Consider the following 19917-nt stretch of genomic DNA (forward strand, 5'->3'; position numbering starts at 1 on the left):
CCAAGGAGAGGCATGAAATAACTTAGACAACAAGAATGTGTCCATTTTGTGGGTGGGGCAGTGGGGGTGGCCTCAGCAGAACCTGATGGGGAAGGATTATGACTACAAGTTATTAGTAATTATAGCTGTTTTTTGTCATAGTGCCTGTGGTCCATGCTCCTTGCCTTGATGACACCGTGTGTTCTCAAGAACAGTACAGTCACTACAATGGGTTGTGTAGAATTAGTTAGGAGAAAACTGCATATGGGATGCTTGAAACTGGACTGATCGGGACTGAATGGAATTGGAAGATAGCAGATCTTATGGTACCACCCCCAAACCTACTGTTGCAGATCTTGGCTGATAGCATCTTCTTGTTGAGAAGCTGGCTGGGCAGGTAGGGCGTGTAGTCTGGATATTGCGTTAGCCAGCTTGGCGTTTAAATTTGCCAAAGAGTTTCGGGTATTGCAACATTTTTAAAAAGTCCCTGTGGTAAATTTCAATGCTTCGGTCTCCTGTAATTCTGCATGTTATTCTTTTTAGCCAGCTTGACATCTCTTTATAGCATCATTGCATGTCCAGTTGCCTGTGGTGCTGGGCTGTTCTCTATTGTGACGCCTGGCCCCAAAACCTATAGAAGCTTAGACTCAAAACCACAAACCAATTCCATTTTTATTAATAGAAACTTAGGATTTTTTTCCCAGGCAAATATGTTGGCTTGCTCTATAACATTTTTTTTTTCTTTTTGTAAGGGGCAGGTTGTTCTCTTGAAATATGAAGAGATAAATTCTTGGAAAAATAACCACTGGAGAGTTTTGAGTAAGTGAAAATTGGGTAGAGGGGTAGGCTTTCTGTGACTGATTAAAAGGCATATGTTGGTGATTGTGCTGTGGTGCAATGGGTTAAGAATCCTACTGCAGACGCTTAGGTTGCTGTAGAGGTACAAGTTTGATCCCCAGCCCAGCTCTGTAGGTTTAAGGATCCCATATTTCCACAGCTGCAAAATACATCACATCTGCAGCTCAGATTTAATCCCTGGTCAAGGAACTTCGATATGCTGCAAGTGCAGCCATTAAAAAAAAGAAAGGGCATATATTTTGGAAGTATGGTCCTGTCCCTGCTCTTCTCAGATCTTACATATTGCACCTCTCCCTGTGTATGCCACCCCTCCTTCCCAGGCCAGCTGTGTTTTGCCACAGACTCTGGCGTTGGCATCTCCTCTGCTGGAAATGCTATTCCCCTTTGATCTGCAAGCTGGATCCCTCACTCCCTTCAGACTCAAACATGGGCTTCTCATCCAGGACGCCCTGGGCTCCTCATCTGTAATTTCACTCCCTCCCTTTGGCCCTTTGACAGTTCATATCCTGCCTCCCTATTTTGTTTTCTGGGGCTTTTTCTCTTCTCCTTAGCGCCTCTGCATCCCTAACACAATGTATGTGTTGCTTATTTCCCTTGTTGAGCTCTCTCTCTGTCACTAGAATAACCTTCCTGCAGGCTCAGTAGGGTTTATTCCCTCTGAAATTCCCAGAGCCCAGATTAGTGCCTGGACCATCATATGAATATGACATCATCCTACAAATGCTCAGGAAACAATGGCTGATAGAGGGCAGGAAGGTCAAAGGTTGTGAATAACTCTTGCTGCCCCTTCCTGTCCTAATTGTCAACCCCCGTAGTTTTTTTTTGGGGGGGGGGTTCTTTTTAGGCCGCACCCTCGACTTATGGAGGTTCCCAGGCTAGGGGTCAAATCAGAGCTGTAGCTGCTCGCCTACAGCACAGCCACAGCAACACCAGACCCAAGCTGTGTCTGCAACCTACACGACAGCTCATGGCTACGCTGATCCTTAACAACTGAGTGATTTCAGGGATCGAACCCGCATCTTCATGGATCCTAGTCGGGTTCATTAACCACTGAGCCATGATGGGAACTCCACGCCCACACTTTAGACAACCCAGTGTAAGTAGCCTGCTTCCTGCACAGAACAGTCTGTGATTTGAGGTGCATTTGGAGGCTCTGGGCTTGTGTCAGGCTTTATTATGCTCTGTAACCCTAGGAGGTAAAGTCTCATAAGTATTTGGTGTATAGAGGCATGTTTCCCGACAGTGTACTCGCCTCTCTCTATGTGGCTCTACTATTTCATACATTTCTGAGAAGTCAACAGGTAGTAAGTGATGCATCCTGACTGACTTCTGGGAGGGTAGAGACAGCGCATTTGCTGTGGGCATGTGAAGGGAATCTTTGGCATTGAGATTCCTTTATCTTTTGTCCATGGATAAAAAGCATATGACTTATCATTTAATCCACACACTGCATGAGCAGTGGTGATAGGTGAGGGAGTTCGAGGGGAGGGACTTGTAAATAGTGATAAGATGGTAGAATGTGAAAGTCAGCCTGGCAGGGTCTGCCTGGGATTTTGCTGGGTCCATAGCAATACTTAATTAACTGTGCAAACATTCTGTTCAAGATAAGACTGTAATAGCTGCCTTGGGGGAAATTCCTTTGAGTTAATATTTGTTTGATCTTTTATATAGTATTTTGGCTCTGCTATTCATGCTCTAGCAAGGTTCCTATAATAAATATCATTTTTAGGAATCTGCTGTATTTACACAAGGTCAGGCCTAGAAGAGGTAAATGATTGAAATCACCGTCTAAACAGAGGTCCTGAGGGGTTTCAAATGAATCTTTAAACATGGAAATGCTTTGTTTCAATCAGTTGACACATAACTATTAACAACTTGTGTTAAGTACTCTGGGGAAAAATTCAAAAATACAGGGTAAGATCTTTTTCCTCAATTTGCTTGTGATCTAGTTGTGGAAATAAAACTTTAATCAGTATATGTGATACAATATACTAAATATGGTAGTAATGGCTATGATTTATTGGATAATTAAGAGCACCACAGTGTCCTATTTCTTTTCTAAGCATGAATTCACTGGCCTAGTCCCCCCAGGAGCCCAGTGAGGCAGGTGCTATTGTTAGTATGGAGTTTGCATGGAACAGACGATGCTATGGGAGTTTGGAGAAAGGGTGCAGAGGGAAGCAGAGCAACATGAAGGAAAACTTCAAGGAAGAGGTTCTTCAATCTAGAGCTTAAAGATTGGGAAGCAGTTGGCTGTGTCATGGGAAGGAGAAAAAGGACATGATGGACATTTGTTGTTTTTCCTGTGATACTCTTCTTTCTCTCTGGAAGGTTGTTTCCCCTTTCCTTGCCTCTCAGCACATATGCTTCTGGTGAAGGGGACAATAAACAACTATAGAAAGAAAACATAAAGGGAAAGCTAATTGAGTGAAGATTGAAGGAGGAGAGAGAAAAAGATCTGTGAAGGTGCCTATGGGAAGAGGGAACAGCAGGTGCAAAGGCCATGGGGTAGCAACTTACCTACTTTGTTCTAGGATCATCAAAGGGCTGGATTGTCAGGAGGTGGTGAGAGGTACGAGCGTGGTGAGAGGGAGGAGCATGGTAGCAGGTGATGTCTTTAGAGGAAATTATGCCCAATTGCTGCTGATTTTGATGATGATGTGGTGGTGAGGTAGGTGGAGCTTCAGAGGGTTTTGAGTGAGGGGAAACTGCAGTTGGGCAGATGTACCTGCTTCCTCTAGCCCTGTGCAACTCTAGCTTCTCCTGCCTCTCACTTGCAGGGCCAGCTCAGTAGCGTTCAGTTGCTGATCTGCTGCTGACATGGGCAGAGGCACCTCGGTGACTTCACATCCAGCACCTGGCAGGTAGGAAACCAGAAATGTAGCTCAAGCCCTGGGCGAGAGCACCCACGCGAGCTGAACGATAGCCTTGTCTCAGTCTTCATGATATTTTCTGGGCCTACGATTCCGAAGTTTTTCTTTGCTTTCCTGCTTGGCACCCATGCTCCTGCTGGAAATACAGCCCCCTGGGCTGGTCCTTGGCTCTGCCTGGTCCTTGCTCGGCTCCCCATCAAGTCCTCCCTCCATGTGTCTGGGAGTCATGCTGATTCTGGGTTGTGTCTGTCACCCTCTGGGGATCTGCGCTTCCAGGAGGGTTAGGAAGATCCTCTGTGCTGCTGGGGCCTCCTTCCCCCGACCCTGATGCTTCTAGTTCTCTCTCCCACCACTGCTTCGTCTCCTGGATAACCTGGAAACTGGCATCAGGCATGGTGGCCCATGAGTCTTTAGACACATGTGTTGGACTCTTGCCAGAGATCCTTGGGGCAGGACTGTGAGTGTCCTCCAGCCTGGGTTTGCTGTCTCTGACCCGTTCCCTTTAACTCCTGCCACTCCCACTCTCAGTTATAAGCACAGGTTGTGCCAGAGATGAGGGAGGATGGAGACCCAAGCCAGGCATCACGAATTGAGGAGGAGGCAGACGTGCCAGAGATGTGAGGCAGCCTCAACAGAACACAGTGTCTGGCCTCTGTTCTAAGGCCACTCAGTAAAAAGCAGAACCAAAACAAGCATTTAAGTGTTTAGGGATGAATATTAATTCACCCATTGCAAATGGGGAAGGCACTTTCAAAGAGGCTTATAGCTGAGTCATGACCAAGTTATGCAAAGGGAATGTCTGCCTTAGAGACCCTGGGAGGGTGTAGATGGGGCTGGGTCAATAGGGGTTAAGTTCAGGTCAGATGGTCGAGCTAATGTTTACTCTCGGGGTCAGCCATAGGGTCGCTTATGTGAGGACACACCCGTGCACACACGTGCATACACACACATTCTCACCCATTCTGTCCTTTAGTTTCTGTTTTCAGTTGCTATTACTTCTCTGTAGCTCTGAACACCAACTTGAATGCCCATAATAGGAATGCATTTAGTGCAAAGAGGCCCAATTTTCAAACTTACAGACAAGAGATTAGAAAGTGCTCTGCAGTGAGCACCTGACTTACTAGGGGTGCACAAAAAAGCTTTTTTGAGTCTATCGTGAATTGAGGCATGATGCTGGGCCCTTCTGTTACTAGAGAAGAGTAATGAGGTTGAAAAATGTTATAATAAAAATATAATGTTGGCGTGATCCTAGAAGGTGTTTAAACTAAAATGTGTTCCCTCTTTGAGGAAAAGTGCTAACTTAAGGCACGTGATCTCCCTGGGCCTATCTCTTACTTTCCTGAGAAATGGATTCATTTAACATTTAGCCAACTTCCAGAAAATATCCTACGAAATGCTTTAAAGATTTAAAATACAATTTATTTTTCTGAATAAGTAATTTGCCCATGTGATTTAACATTTAAGAGCTACAAATAATGTTCAGTGAAAACCCTCCCTTCCCTCCCTCCTCCTCCAGTTGACTGGTTCCTTCCTCCAGGCACGCACGTTACCAGGTTCTGATATATTCTGTTAATATGCAATAGTATGCATTCAACCTGTGTTCATATTAAGGAAAAGCAAGGTGACTTTTTCACTTCTGTTTAATAAAACAAAGTGAGCCAGTCAATCCTTTATAGCTGCATTTTGAAAACTCTTATTGTAAGCCTAGTAATTACAAAGTTCTAAGATGGTGAAGTCTCTGTACTTGCTACTCAGTTTTTGTTCCCCAGACTAGCAGCAGTGGAGCTTGTTATAAAGTGGAATCTTGGGTCCTAGCCCAGACCCCCTCAATCGGAATTAGTATTTCTTAGATGCACAGGTCATTCTGAGGAATATGAAAGTTTGAGAAGCGGTGTCTCATTTTCACACATTGGCCTCAGGTTGCAGAGTAACTGGAGGTCCATACAGAATGGAGAAAAGGAGAAAGGGTCCTGAAGTAGAGCTCTCTGCTGCTCACGTTATTCTGAGGGCTCTGTTTTGTTGCTAAAGTTAAGTGAAGGTGATCTTTTCTTAATTCGCAACCACAGATATCCTATGTAAATTTTTATGATTTTCATTTTTAAATTCAGAAATCTTCTTTCTTTTCTCCTTCCCTCCCTTGTGAATTGTTCTTAAACCTTTGGCACTTAGTGTTTGATGCTTCATTATGGGACTTTGCTGAGCTCAGTGGAATAAGCAAAAGTTAATAGGAAAATGTAGAAACAGCCAAGTTTATATTGACAAATTCTGGTTTGATGGATACATATGTTTATGGTTACGGTTTTATATTATGTTTTGCAATGTGTTTGTACATTTTATTAAATTTCACATTTCTGAGCAATTTAAATGAATGTATATGTTTGTGCTAATCCCAACATGATGGAATTAAATAGTTAATGGGATTCTAATAAAAAGATTTTAGGTCTTTAAAAGTCATCAATCTCTTCTTGGAGAAAAGAAAGCAGAAAACCTTTTTGGTTTATGCCAATGGAGGAGTACAGGGCAGAAATTATTGAAAGCCCTATGATTAGTGAACCTGGAAACTAGTACAAATAATTTGAATTTAACTAGGTATGTGTGGAAAATTTTACAAGAAAGAAATTAGAATATAGGTCATATGACTATATTAAGTTTTTCTTGTTGCTGTTAAATGCTTAATATTTCTAGTCACTAAAGGTTTAACATTCTATGAAACAGGTAAGATAAATATGTAATCCACATTATTTTTTAAAAATACGAATGGGGTACTTTTTTGAGTGTGTTGTGGCAGGCTTGGAGGATGAGTGGAATAGAAACAAAATCAAATGCATAACAAAGCTCTACCTTCTTAAAAGTGATACAAGGAAGCCTAAGAAATTGGGGTTGTTTCTACTGATGGAGGCAGGAGGCCCAAGGGATGAAGGAGGCCAATCTAGGAGAAAAGATCCAGACAAGAATGGTTTAGAGGGAAAAGGGGTTTTGAGTATGGAAAAGTGGAATGTCAGGATTTAACACTGAAATGAGAACTTTTTTAGCAGTGTGTTAGTGAACATTTTAAAATCATGCCACCAGGCTCTATGACAGGATTTTTGATGGTGGTTGTGTGAAATGGGATTAAAAAAAAATTCTGGATCTAATAAATAGGCTGTATAGTGAGCATATGTTATGTGAAAAAGTAAAGGAAAAATCTTCACTCTAATTAAAAAAAAAAAAAGACTAAAGTTTGAAATGGACAGATATTTGGTTGCCTTTATTTCGTGGTGGGTATTATCATAAATGTTTTAAATCTGAGGTGCTCAAGGCATTTTTGTAAATTCCCTAGCAATGTAGTGTCAGGGTTAAGATGTGCTGGGGTTGGGGTTAGTTATACTATAGGGCAGAGGAAGGAAATTCTAGGAGGGAGAAGTAAAACCTTCCTTAGAATTCAGAGTTTGCAGGTTTCCCCACCACATACTTGAGGCATTTGTAATTTGTGGAGATGAGAATTGGTACCTCTGGCAACAACTGGCCAAGCTGCTGTCTGTCTTAGCGATCAGTGGTCTCTAAAATGCCATAATAGGACGCCCTGGCAGCTCACTTTTAACTCCAAGGATGTCCCTTGCAACTTTGAAAAGATGAGGCAAACATCCTCCTGGGGGTGCACCTAGAGCATAGGCAGTCCCCAGTGATGTCAGCAAGGAGCTCTGAAGAGAGTGAGGCTCCCCAGCTTTCCAGCAGCTCAGGGAGGTGAGGGCTGCGGTGTCTGGCAGTTTCTGTGGTCACCTGGACATAATATATTAACTCTGAAAGATATGTTCCCCTGTATTTGGAAACTTTTTTGATTTTTCTTAAAAGACAATGTAACATTTAGTAAGAAATGGTAACTGTAATTAAAAAAAATAATAATTCCCTCGGACTGCCCTGTAGCAGCTCCTCAAAGTAGGTTTTTAAAGTGATTTGAAGGAGGTGGCTTTTAAGATTTCTTCCTTTTCATTTATCTCTAAAGTCAGTGAGTTGAGCACGTCCACGTGAACACAGGCATTATACTTGCTCCGATTTGGCGCTCACTTGTGCTGCAGTGGGAGACCAGCACCATTAATCCAGTGTGAGCCTGTGTCCTCAAAGTACTGGGTGTCTTTGATGGATAGAATGCAAATGTTATGTAAAAACTGCAGTTAATCACACTGGCCTCTAGCTTTCAACTTGTCATTTGGCTGAAGGTGACTTGATTTCACTGAGAAAGAAGGAAAGTTGGAATGGCATCAAGTCCTGACAGGGTAGCTTTGGGTGAAAGCTGAGTGGTTGCTCCTGGAAGCAAGTGCTGCTGCTTCATGAAGAGCAGACTTTGCTAAAGAGGCTGCTTCTGAACCTCTTGGTGCTGGATAGGAAAGGGAAATCGTGGAATTCACATGAGGACTGTAACCGTTGGTGCTGTTATTTTGCCTGGTATGCTTATAGTGTCATGTCATGGGGCCAGGGTGTCAGGCCAGAAGAGGGCCCTTGAAGGACGGAGGTGTCCCATGTACAGGGTGCAGGGACTGTGCCTCACACCCTTGCCTCCCCCCAGGAAAGTGCCATGATGGCTGGACAGAGGCCTGTTTCCTGCCATGACTACATCTTCTGTATTGGCTTTGCTTCCCTCTCAGTTCGTGAAATATTTTGGATTCCCCTCTGAGTCTGCTGGAGGGCATATTCCTTTCTGTAAACCAATGATTGATTTGAAGTGTGGAGTTGTCAGCCAAGGTAGTTTCTTTCTTTTTTTAAATTTTTTTTTTTTATTGAAGTATAGTTGATTTACAATGTGTTGATTTTTGCTCTACAGCAAAGAGACTCAGTATATACATTGTTTTTTATATTTTGTTATGGTTTATTCACTATAATTCCTTGGATATTCAATATAAGTGGATATTCAATATAATTCCCTGTGCTATACAGTAGGACCTTGTTTAATAAGTGCAGTTTCTTGAAGTTAACTGGTCCTTTGAAGATTAAATTGGTGACTTTGGATTTTCAAGCTGCCCATTTTGAACTTTTTTGAAGTTGGCATGCATAGGAAGGGGACGCGTCTCCCATACACTGTACCTGAGAGGAGCCCAGAGGGCAGCCTCTGGTACTAATTTCAATGATGGTCTCAGAGGTCTGGCTAATTTTAAAACTCAGAAGAACAGACAGAAATTTCTAAGATAGTTGTCACTAAAAGTTCCCCTTTATTTATATCGAAAAACCAAACAACCCAATAGAAAATGGGCAGAGTATCTAAATAGACATTTCTCCAAAGACAGACAGATGGCAAAAAAAGCATATGAAAGATGCTCAACATCACTAATTTATTAGAGAAATGCAAATCAGAACTACAGTGAGGTATGATCTCATGGCAGTAAGAATGGCCGTCATGAAAAAGTGTACAAACTTTTGTGGCTCATCAGTAATGAATCCAACTAGTATCATGAGGATGTGGGTTTGATCCCAGGCCTTTCTCAGTGGGTTAAGGATCTGACATTGCTATAGATCACAGGCTTGGCCTGAATCCCATGTTGCTGTGGCTGTGGCATAGGCCGGCAGCTACAGCTTGGATTTGAGCCTAGACTGGGAACTTCCATATTCTACAACTGTGGTCCTGAAAAAAAAAAAAAAGTCTACAAACAATAGATGCTGGAGAGGGTGTTAAAAAAAGGGGACCCTCCTGCACTGTTGGTGGGAATGTAAATTACTGCAGGCTCCAGGGAGAACAGTATGGAGATTCCTTGAAAACTCTCATATGATCCAGCAATCCCACTTTCTGGGTGTATATCCAGAGAAAACTCGAAATTGAAAATATACATGCATCTCAATGTTCATTGCAGCACTATTTACAATAGCCAAGACATGGAAGCAACCTGTCCTTGTCTGTCAACATAGGAATGGATAAAGAAATATGGTACATATATAAACAATGGAATATTACTCAGCCATAAAAAAGAGTGAAATAATACCATTTGTATCAACACAGATGGACCTAGAGATTATCATACTAAGTCAGAGAAAGAAAAATATCATATGAGGTCACTAATATATGGAACTAATAAAGAATTATACAGTGGAATCTGTTCACAAAACAGAATCGGTCTCAAAGATTCAAAACCAAACTTATTACCAAAGGGAAAATGTTGGGGAGAAGGATAAAATGGGGAGTTGGGATTGGCATATATACACTGCCATATATGGAATGGCTAAGTAACAAGGACCCACTGTATATATAGTACACGAAAATCTACAATATTCTGTAGTGACCTATGGGAGAAGAATCTGAAAAAGAATGGATATGTGTTTATGTATATGAGATTCACATTGCCATACAGTGAAAACTAAAAACTTAATACAACATTCTAAGTCAACTGTACTCCAGTAAAATTAAAACAGATTTTTTTTAATAAAGAACCAGTTTTATGTGATTGTCTCTGTTGGAGGAAAAACACTCCTCTAAAGAATAAGATTATGTATCGGTTTTGTCTCCAGTTTCCTGTATTTTGTAGCCTATTCAAGTTTCATTTTATTCACACTGTCCTTCTCTGAAAAGTGTCTTTGAAGACAATATTATTAAATCACCCTCCCATTAAATTTTTTAAAGAATGTTCTCCTTTAGAGACCAGTGAATATTACCCCATGAGTTACTTCTGGAATCTACTTTGTGAGCTCCACTCTAAAATCTGTGAGGGCAAGGCTAGTGTGTGTTTTGTTCACCCCCAGATCTGACGTTCTAGTGTGGACTCATATCCAATAGGTAGCAGGTGCTTGATTAATATCGCTTTATTTAAACATTATTTTTCATTTTTTTATTTTAGCCACACCTGCAGCATGTGGAAGTTCCCAGGCCAGGGATCAAACCTGTACCACAATAGTGACCTGAACCACTGCAGCGACATTGCCAGATCCTTAACCTGCCACGTCACAAGGGAATTCCTCAGTATTTCTCCATGTGTGGTTTTCCATTTCATAAACTATAAGTGGAGCCAATTTATTACAGCTAATATTAAATGAGATCTATGTATTACTGACACCAGAGTTTGGACTTCAACAATAGCTGGTACACACTGGAGATCAATTTATAAAACCCACCCTAACATTGATGGCTTTTGGAGGTTCATTATTATTTTCTGTGGCTGCATTTGAAATGGACACAATTGTGCAAGCTTTTTGCTGGACTGACATTTTTGGAAGATGATGTAGATTCATTCTTACATTAAAAGTTCAGAAGTGATTCTGAATCACTGGCCTCCCTTGAAGTCTTATTACTTATTAAAATGCCATTTCTATTCACATTCTCTTTTTCTGTCTTGCCTCATTTTCAGTAACTACATTCTCTTTAGCAGATTCAGGCCTTTGAAAAGTAATTCATTCCTGCAGTGGGAGTTACAAGTTTTGGGGGCAGGTATGCTGCTGTTGGCTTAGATTTGTAGGGGGAGGAGGCACCTTCGGGGACATATATTAGTGCACCTTTCCCTATATATAGATAGAGCCACCTTAGGCCATCCCACATAGAGTTAGCAGGCCTCTAGGGAAGGAGGATTTGCCATTTTTTTCATGCTTCTACTTCTTCTCAACTTTTTGCAGCTCATTTTTTTCTTGATTCCTGAATTCTAATCTTGGTCAGTGTGGGCTACGTGACTTACAGAGACAATTGCTTTAGTTCTCTGTGCTTGTTTCTTCATTTACAAGATGAGCACAGAAGTGCCTTGTTAACCAGCATTGCCATACCTGGACTATGCAGGTGTGTTAGTTTTCAGGGACTGCCATAATTGACCCAAACTGAAGGCAGGAATGTATTCTCACAGCTCTGGAGGAGGGAAGTCTGGGAGGAAGATGTCAGCAGGACTCTCTCTTGCAAGGCATCAGGGAAGGGTCTGTTCCAGGTCTCTCTCCTATTAGAACTCATTTGTCCATTATATACACTATATACACAGAAAAGCAAAATGCACCTAACATACAAAAAATGGTTTTGTCTGAAAATGTCCAAACACACTAGCATACTACCTTTTGCAATTCTTTCCTTCTCACCTACTCCAAACTACTGGTCACAGAGGTGGTTTAACAATTCCAATTTCAAAAGACAGTATTTCCTATGAATTTTAGCAAAAAGATGTTTACAAAGTGAAATTTTACTACCTCTACATTTAGCATACGTCGGGCACTTCTAAACATCTTAGGTGGACTAGATGTTTCAAATAAGGACTTAATTTGTCCACTATATACAGAGCAGTCTCGAATAAACTGTGACATGTAACAGTTATAATCTCTAGCATAAGACCACCCCCCTTCTCTTCTCTCCCCCCTCCACCAACCCAGAGGGCTATAATGCTCACATTTTCAGGACACAAAATGTATAGGATGTATTAGTTTACTATCACTATTTCTATCATGCACTGGCAACCTCTTTAACATCTAGAAGGACCAGATGTTGTAAATTAGGACTCATTTGTCCGTTATGTACACCATATGCACACAAAGTGAAACAAAATGCATGTAAAAAGAACAATGGTTAACCTTGCCTTGCTATAAACACTAGCATAGAGCTCTTTGCACTTCTTTCTCCTCCCCCGACCTTGAACCAGTGCACAAACACAATGCACTATTCAAAGAGGTGGTTTGGCCAACCCACCTCCCCCCAAATAAACAATATTTCATGTGAGTTTTAACAAAAAGATATTTACAAAATGTCTTTTTACTACCTCTACTTTTAACATATGTCAGGCACTTCAGAAAATCTAGAAAGCCTAGATATTTCAAAAAAGTACTTATTGTCATCTATATATAGAAGTGAGGAATAAAATGCACACACAAAACAATGGTTATAATATGGAAAGTATGACCAGTCTGGCACAAAACCTTCTTCCTCCTTGAAATCTTCCACTCCATGTCCTCTAACCCACGGAACAAAGGTGGATCTCTGTCGCTCTTGATGTCACTTCAGAGGTGGTCAAACAATTCCATCTCAAAGTCATTTCCAGAAGACATTCCTTTTCTTTGATTTTTTAAAAAAAAAAACCAAAATGGGCATTTACAAGACATGTGATTTTCTAACTCTATCATATGTCGGCAACCTCTTTACATCTAGAAGGCCTAGGAGGCCTAGATGTAGCAAAAAGTTTTCTTCTGAAAGGTTGGGGGGAAAGTTGAGAGCAGCTTTTTCATATTATATACACAGACCTTCTCTAAACGGCCAATAAATCTTCCCAAAAGGAGGTGGGCACTTCCTATTGGCCACATGTGGTACATTATTCTACCATTTCTATCTTCAAGGTCTTGGTAGAACAGCAGCCAACGATGGCCCACTAACGTTCCACCCGTCGTTGATGGGACTCCGCTCACCTTCCGGGCCCGTGAAGGCCTTTGTCCATCGTTTACCGGATGAGGTGAGATCTCGTCCAACTGGGACAGAGCGGCCACCACAGGTCCCAAATCCGCACGGCTCTAAGGCCCAAGGGTGGCAGCCTTCTCGGGCCCTCAGGGCTCTAACGGCTCTCCGTGGCGTTCACTTGGCCGCCATTCTTCTCGCCCTGCCATGCTGGACTCCCAAAGGCGATTTGGCAGAGGCTTCGCCTAAGCCCAGCAACACCAGGCCAAGAGACCTGGCGATCGGCTGGGCCCGGGCTTGCAGGGTCCGCCGCCATTTGGTCGCGGAGGTGGGGGCGGGGGAGAGGTTTGCCGCTATTCCAAGGCCTGGGCCATGGACAGCCGTGAGGACTCTGGGGCCCTCAGGCCTGTCCCAGGGGCCCCCCTAGTTCACCGCCGCCTGAGGCCAGAGGTCCCAGAGGGCCCCGGGACAGAGGGTCGCGATCCACTTCTCACCACGCTCTCTGCCGGAACTCACCATAAGTGTGTTTTCTATGCCTGTGAGTCTCTTTCTCTTTTACAAATAAGTTCATTTGAATCATTTTTTTTTTTTTAGATTCCACATGTAAGCAATATCATATTATATTTGGCTTCATTAAATATAATCTATAGGTCCACCCACGTTGCTGCAAATGGCTTAATTTCATTATTTTTATGGCTGAGTAATATTCCATATATCTTATTTTATCCATCCATCTGTTGTTGGACATTTAGATTGCTTCCTTGTCTTGGCTATTGCAAATAGTACTGCAATGAACATTAGGATGCATGTATATTTTCAAATTAGAGTTTTCTCTGGATGTAGGCCCAGGAGTGGATAACTGGATCATATGGTAGTTCTATATTTAGTTTTTAAGGAACTTTGATAAAGTTCTCCATAGTGGATGCACCAATTTACATTCCCACCAAGAGTATAGGAGAGTCCCCATTCCTCTCAAACATTTATTGTTTGTAGACTTTTATTTTCAAAGTATGGTTGTATAGCCATCATCACAACTTAATTTTATTTTACTTATTTATTTTCATTAAGACTTCTTTAATTTTTTAATATTTCCTTTGTGATTTTTGATTATTAAATCTTTTATTATACTTGATTTACAATGTTCTGTCAATTTCTGCTGTATGGCAAAGTGACCCAGTTATACATATATACACTTTTTCTCCATTATCCTCCATAATGGTCCATCACAAATAATTAGATATAGTTCACTATGCTATACAGCAGGATCTCATTGCTAATCCAATCCGAATGCAGTAGTTTGCATCTATTAAACCATAACACCAGACTGTCCCACTCCCTCCCCCTTGACAACCACAAGTCTGGTCTCCATGTCCATGAGTTTGTTTCTTTACTGTAGATAGGTTCGTTTCTGCCATATATTAGATTCCATATATAAGTGATATCATATGGTGTTTGTCTTTATCTTTCTGAATTACTTCTCTTAGTAGGAGAGTCTCTAGTCCCATCCATGTTGCTGCAAATGGCATTATTTTGATCTTTTTTAAATGGCTGAGTGGTATTCCATTGTGTATATACACCACATCTTCTTAATCCATTCATCTGTTGATGGACATTTTGAGGGCTAAATAATTTTCCACTATACATGCATATATACACATGTATGTGTGTGTATAATCATATATTTACTTTATCCACTCATCAATCAGTGAACACATAGGTTATTTTCATGTCTTGGCTTGTGTTAATAATGCTGCATTTAAAATGGGGGTGTAAGTATATCTTTGAGATAAAGATATAATTTCCTTTGGACATGAATATATACCCAGAGGGGAACTGCTGAATCATATAATGGTTCTATTTTTAGCTTTTTGAGGAATCGCCATCCTGTTTTCCATGTGGCTGTACCAATTTCTGGTCTAACCAACTGTGCATGAATGTTCTCTTTTTGTTCCCAATCTTCACCAACAGTAGTTATCTATCTCCTTTTTATTTTTATAACAGCCACTCTAACAGATGTGAGGTGATATCTCATTGTGGTTTGTGTTTTCACATTTTTGTTAAATTTCTGAAGTGTAGCATACTATGGAAAGTATGCACAGAAGAGTATGATTCCATGAGTTTTCACATGTGGAACATAGCTCTATAACCACCACCTACATGAAGAAATAGAACCTTACCAGCCCCCAGAGACATCCGCTGCCCGGTGGGCCCCTTTGTAGTTATGACTCTCTCTAAAAGTAACCTTATTCTGGGGGAGTCAACCGTCTTGTGAACAGTTAACAGCCAGCTGCTTTCTCCAGGGTCTGAAGGTGTGCCTGTGAGCTGAGTGGACGTTGGGTAGCGGAGCCCAGTATGGGAAGCTCAAAGAAGTTGGTGTGGAAGCTACAAGACTCCATGAAGACTGGATAATCAAGCATTGTTTTGGGGTCCCACAGGCTTCTTGGGAGTACTACACACTGATGCCTGTTGGAGATGAGAACCAAGAGGCTCCTAGACAAACTGCAGAAACCGTGGCCGTGGAAGGAGGTAAGTGGCACTTGGAGATGCAGAAAAACAAGGTTTATTCGGCACCAGTGCAGGCTCAGAGGAGTCACCTCCAGAGTCTGAGCACCGGGTCTTTGTTCTCAGCACCTTTTATATAATATAGGGTCTTGTTTCTCCCATGCAAGCAATCCTGAACCTCCTCATTCCTGGAGCAGACAATGTTCCTGCGGAAGAAACTGAGCAAGCAAGGTTATAGAAGCGAAACTGGTAAGCAATGCTTGGAGCACCATTAGCAGGGCTGCTGGCTTGAACTTAGGGCACGTAGTTGCTACATAATTCCAAGAAGGATGGACTGAGGCTGAGCAGAACTGAAAAGGCATGGAAATGCTTTTTCAGGCAAGGCGGGGGTTAAGTCTCTTAGCTAAATCTCCCAGTTCACTTCCTTGTGGGGTTCTCCCATAAGCTTTCCTTACACACTCTTTAAAAATGCCTTTAGCCTGCTGTGAAGCAGCCTTGGTGTCTCTGCCACTTAGAGATTTTTTTCCACTTGTTTGTATGTAGTTAGCTTAAAGTACGGAAAGAAATTTATTTTTCTCTCCCTCCCCCTTCTTCCTAGCATTTCCCCCTTTTCCTTTTTTTTCCTTTCTCCCATTTTAGTGTCTTCTCCTTTCTCTTGAGTTATACATGATATTTAAAAAGCTAGCCTATCTAGCAAGATCCTTTTTCCCTGATTAAAACAGCAACAACTGTGTGCTTGCTTGTGTGTGTGCAAGCACACACACTTGTGTCTTTTCCACACGTTTGTCTCATTTACTCCCAAGGTGTAAACTTGGAGACAAGGAAAAGCCAGGAAGCCCTCTGTTAGTTAGTATATTGGTCTATATGAACAAACTCTTCACTAAATGTCAAAAAATAAAGGTGTCAGGCTGCTCTCTAGGGAAGGGTTTTCCACAGCGTGCTGGGTTGTAACTGAGCTGATGGCCTTTCATCAGTAAGTTGTGCCCAAGGCTCTACTTCTTTCCAGTCCTTTACAAGCAGTTCATGGAAACCAATTTAGGAGAGAACACGATGAAACTAACTGGCCAACAAAATTTGTTCTTGAACGACCTAGGGCTCAATCAGGGGACACGTGGCCAAGCTGGCTGGGTGAGTCTCTCCACTTTGGGGAGCCCACAGGGGGTGTGGGGGTGGGGCCTTCATAGAGCAGGCACATGGGAGTCGTGGCTGCACCAGTGGGGCAACTAGGCATGCTCAGAAGCCCTGCAGGTGGGGTCTCTCCAGGTAGCCTGGGTTTTATAGCAGTGCGGAAGCCCAGAGGAGGAGTGGCCCCCATTAGCCATGACCACCACCACCAGGCAGAGGAAGAGTTCCTGAGGAGGGTAGCACTCTCCATCCTTTGGGGCAACAGCGTGTCTGCTTTGGAGAAAGGGTATACAAGGGGCAGCGACAGTAATTCTGGAAAGATGGGCCAACATTTGGCCAACACAATCTGTTCTTGAAAGACCTGGGGTGCAATCAGGGGACACGCTTGGCCAGGCTGGCCGGAAACCCAACAGGGCTCCCTGGAGGCATCGCGGGCATTACAGCTGCCAGGGAAGAGGAGCGGCCAGTGGCAGCCAGGACCACCACCACCAGGCAGAGGAAGAGTTCTTGAGGAGGGAAGGGCTCTCCACCCCTTGGAAGGAAAAGGAAAGGAGGAGGAGGAAAAGTGAAGGGGGATGGCACCAGTTCTTCTGGAAAAACTGGCAATGAATAGAAGAACAGATACTCACTTCCTGAACGCCAGGGGGAGGCGACCCACGGAAAGTGGACTTGGAGACCCCCCACCCCCCCACCCCACGCACTGGGGAGGTGTGGATATCAGGCTTGAGAGAGCACCTGGGGCGTAGTGGCCAGGGCCACAACCTTGGCCTAGGAAAGTTCTCAGAGGAGGTGTTAAATCAGAACTGTATCCACCAGCCTACACCGCAGACACAGCAACTTGGGATCCCAACCATGTCTGGGACCTATACCCCCGCTTGTGGCAACACTGGATCCTTCACCCACTGAGCCTAGGCCTGGGATCAAACCTGCATCCTCTCAGACACGATGTCAGGTTCTTAACCCACTGAGTCACCACAGGAACTTCTCATTTACCTTATCATGATGGCTGCCTCTGTCAGTTATTTGTGTGATTCCCTCCAATGATAAAAGTGTTGTGCGCTGCCTCCCTTCCACTGTGAAAAAAACCAGCCTGTGCTTAACGCCTAATGAGAGGACGCCATCTATAATAAAGGTACTGACTGTGGGGCTCAGACTTCAGTAAGGAAAGGAAACAAAGTGCATGGAATTTATCAAGTTTAATTTTTCAAATGTAACCATTGTCATATTAGAATGTAAATCTTAAATGATAAAGTTTATTTCTAAGCATACTATTTATTTCAAAAGAGGTTTTTTTTTTTTTTTAAATGATACAAACATGGGCAAAATGTTGCTTTCACCAATTTACAACTACTGGGAATTTAATTCCAGGAAAATAATATTACTATTTCCAACTAAAAGTCTGTATTGATAAACTGCACATACTTTCAAATTTATAATGTAATATTTATACAGAAAATAATATATACTTGTCAGATTGTTGCATAATAGTTACACAACTGTTTTGAGAAATGTGGCTTAAGGAAGCTTCAAACTGAGTTTGAAGATTAGTCTCTTCAGTGCAATATTTCTTTCGCCACAGATGTGAAAGAACCCAGGCATTCTGTGAATATAGAAAAGGTCCCACATTTCTTGGTGTGTTCTTGGACCTGAAATACATTTAGATGGTAGAAGATAACTGGGAAGGAACTCACTTCAGTGCTCAGCAGGTAAAGTTTGAAGAGCCTCCCTGCAACCACTGGCCTCGGCGTAGTTCAGTTGAGGACCCATCAGAGGGGATGGATGCGACCTGGCAGCTTGGGAGGCCTGAGTGGCAGGGATGGAGAGGTACGGCTCTAATACCCAGGCCCACTGCTGGGGAAGGGGCCGTCAGGGCTTGGTGCTTGGCGCTCCTGGTTTGGAAAGGCCCCTTGGAATGTGGTGGTACTCATGACCTCTTCCAGGGCCTTGAGCTCCTTGAACATCTCCACCATCTCCTGTTCTTGTTTAGTCTGCTTGACTCTCTCGTTCTCCAGTTCTTGGGCCAGAGAATTGAGTTCCTCCATCAAAATCAGGTTGATCCTCACCATCTCTCTGTAGGTGTTAGTGAGGCCAGGTATATTTAATGACTCTGTCTCTAGCCTGGCATTCTCTAACGATGCCTCCACCTCTGCATCCTCCTTTTGAGCAGCATAAATCTTGTCAATGAGTTGGCATTTCTCCTCAATCTGTGCAGCCAGTGTTTTTGCCAGCTGCTTTTCACGTCTCAGGTAAAGTCGACTTCGAACAGACTGAAGCAGTCGCAATGTAAAGAAGAGACCTACCACGAAGGGGATGATAACAGACCTGTACACCACTGTCTCCCACTGGAGGTTCTGGATGGTGAACCACGAACCAAAGCCGCTGGGCAGCAGCAACACCAGCACCTCCCTCAGCTTCCCAAGGATCAGCCCGAAGCCAAGCTCCACAGAGGACGGCAGCCCCTCCATGGCACTGATCCAGCAAGGGGCTCTGCTCAGTTACCATGGATCCACCAGGCACAACGAACCCCAACATTCCACCTGGAACCCCACCAGCAACTGTCATCCTGGATTGGTCAGTTATCTGCTCAGTGTTGGGGGAGGGTGGCAGGGGAGAGATAGTAAGGAAAATGTGATTCTCCCCCTCCCAAAAAAAAAAAAAAAAGTACCTTATTCTGAATTCTAAAGTGTTATGTTTTTTTTTTTTTTGGCTTGGTTTGAGTTTTATTCCGTTTATGTATTTAAAGTGTATTATAAAACATAGAAACATTTACATTATACAAATAAATCCTATATAGTCATAGCATGTAATTTTTATTACATAAAATTATACATAGTCATAGGATGGAAGTATCTGGCTGCTTTTGTTCAACACTGAGATTTAATGCATGTTGTTGCCTCTAGTGATACCCATTTATTCTGTAGTGGAGGAAGAATTTTCCCTCTACCCTTCTGAGCTCTTAGCTGAGATTCCTGTGATAAAAGGCTACTGAGAGAAAACAATTGTATTAACACGTGTACCTCAGATATAGATGGGTGGTACCAGGGAAAAAATTAGTAACTACCTCAGGTGGCTGAGATTTCAGAATTAAAAGCCCATCTTAATAAGGAAAGGAGAGGAGGATATAGGCCTCTTAGGGGGGAGTAAATTGTTTTTAGGAGGGGGAATGGGCCTTTGAAGAATAGATGGGAGGTATGAGAGTTTGTGCCAAAGTTTGTTTCAACTTCTGGTCTCTCCTGTAATAAGAGCCAATCTTCCCTGGTTGATGAGACTCCC

At 42.7% G+C, this 19917-nt stretch overlaps 1 long non-coding RNA gene across 1 annotated transcript in view; it reads left to right on the forward strand.

The window, feature by feature from the left end:
- Positions 1 to 736: 736 nt before the first annotated feature.
- The window catches only part of LOC125122955 (uncharacterized), a 36682-nt gene continuing 17501 nt past the window's right edge, over positions 737 to 19917 (forward strand). Inside the window, exons 1-4 of the long non-coding RNA XR_007133942.1 lie at positions 737 to 798; positions 3618 to 3701; positions 12963 to 13075; positions 15318 to 15543. This is a non-coding gene — a long non-coding RNA (uncharacterized LOC125122955). The remainder of the gene's footprint in view (positions 799 to 3617; positions 3702 to 12962; positions 13076 to 15317; positions 15544 to 19917) is intronic.

The sequence above is a fragment of the Phacochoerus africanus genome, chromosome 3 (assembly GCF_016906955.1).
Source record: "Phacochoerus africanus isolate WHEZ1 chromosome 3, ROS_Pafr_v1, whole genome shotgun sequence".
Lineage (NCBI taxonomy): Eukaryota > Metazoa > Chordata > Mammalia > Artiodactyla > Suidae > Phacochoerus > Phacochoerus africanus.